Genomic DNA, 1,625 nt, shown 5'->3' on the forward strand with positions numbered 1-1,625 from the left:
AAGGAGAACAATATCTCCTATAAGCCAAGACTCTAGTCTTAAATTTCAATTCCAGAGATATTCCAAGGATAAGCAGAAAGTGAATTGATCTATTGAACCCCAATCTGGTATCATGTGTTGTGCAAAATGTATTTGTTAGCTGGCCCATATGTGATCTATTGAACAACTTACCTATTAAGAATCAGAGGTTGAGAACCTCAATAGTTGTATTTTAACAAACCAATCTTCGAGATTTGCATTAACAAGATAAGAATCATTTGAAACAATAGAAATCATTTGCAAGAGATTCATCCTTTGTTTCACTTGCACCAACAGAAACAAATAAATATAGAGACATGCTCAAGTTACATGCATTAAAAGATAAGAATCAAAAGAAAAAAAAAAAAAAAAAAAACTGTTGTAATATTCGGTGGGAAAAAATGTCTCACAAATTTGGGAAAAAATCTCTCATAAGCTTAAAACCCAACATAATACAATGTTATTATACCAAACACTTTATAAGGAAGGATAAAATTATTATTTTTAACTAATCTCACCTGTTCAGGGATTGGCTAAACAAACAAACAAAATCTCTTCGATCATAACCAGTTCAAGGGCTTCCAGTTCAAATATAAGCTATATATGGGTAGAGAACTGAAAATATCAGCCAGTCTACCTCCGTAATGCCATAATGCTGTCTTCACTCAACAAAGAAAACTTATTTCTTAACAGTTGTCACATGTTTTAGAAGCATGTCCGTAACATCATTGGATACCCTTCCAGCCTCTGATTTCAAGTACTGAATCTTACCGTCAGTCTCTTGTTGTAGGCGTTTAACATTAGCACCAGAATCTCCACTGGACTCTGCAACTTTTTTCTGAAATTCAGCCTCCATTTCATCACGGTATGCAGCAATCTCCCTATTGGCCTCTTCTTTTGCTTGTTTAAGCCTGGACGTTTTTGCATTTTTGGCATCATTTACAATATTTAGGGCTTCTTGTTCTGCAGCTAGCAAGAGCTGAATGCCACCGTGACTCCTGTTGGGATTCATCCTTCCCCACAAACACTACTGCAATTAATTCTTTAGAAGAGGCGTCGACGGTGATTAAATGGAAGAAGAGGAAGACAGAGAGAGGTGCTGGGTGTTCTTATTAGTTTGGCTTTGGCAACGTTAAGAATTAAGCATGGGTGCTCACTAAAACCACCAAAGTTATTCAATTCTAGGGAACTAACCATACGTCTATACCCGCGCTTTGCGGTGCAGTTTAGTTGTTGCAGACCAATGAGACACTGGTGCCTAGGAATCCGATACCGGCCCTACATCTATCAGACTACCAATTCTAACCCATGAGACATGAGTTGTTTTAGCTAAACACGTTGAACAAGGCCACTAAAAGAACCTTCATTGAAAAATCCACGTAAGTGGTTGTAAAATAATTGAAGAAGGATAAAATTATATAAAATAAGTCTACATTATAACATATTGACTTAAATTATGTAGAGGTAATAATAATTTGTATGGCAAAAAAAGTATATCAAATATAAAGTCAAATATATTTGTTAAGAATATCAAATTTTTAAGGAAAAAAAAAAACTAGCGGGTGTGCCCTTGCGTTGCAGAAAAATGTGTCATATTTAATTTTAAA

The 1,625-nt window shown here is 35.3% G+C and overlaps 1 pseudogene; it reads right to left on the reverse strand.

The window, feature by feature from the left end:
- Positions 1 to 275: 275 nt before the first annotated feature.
- On the reverse strand, positions 276 to 1,168 carry LOC148869864 (V-type proton ATPase subunit G 1 pseudogene; annotated as a pseudogene).
- Positions 1,169 to 1,625: the final 457 nt, after the last annotated feature.

The sequence above is a fragment of the Nelumbo lutea genome, chromosome 2 (assembly GCF_056320005.1).
Source record: "Nelumbo lutea isolate HS-2025 chromosome 2, American lotus-T2T, whole genome shotgun sequence".
Lineage (NCBI taxonomy): Eukaryota > Viridiplantae > Streptophyta > Magnoliopsida > Proteales > Nelumbonaceae > Nelumbo > Nelumbo lutea.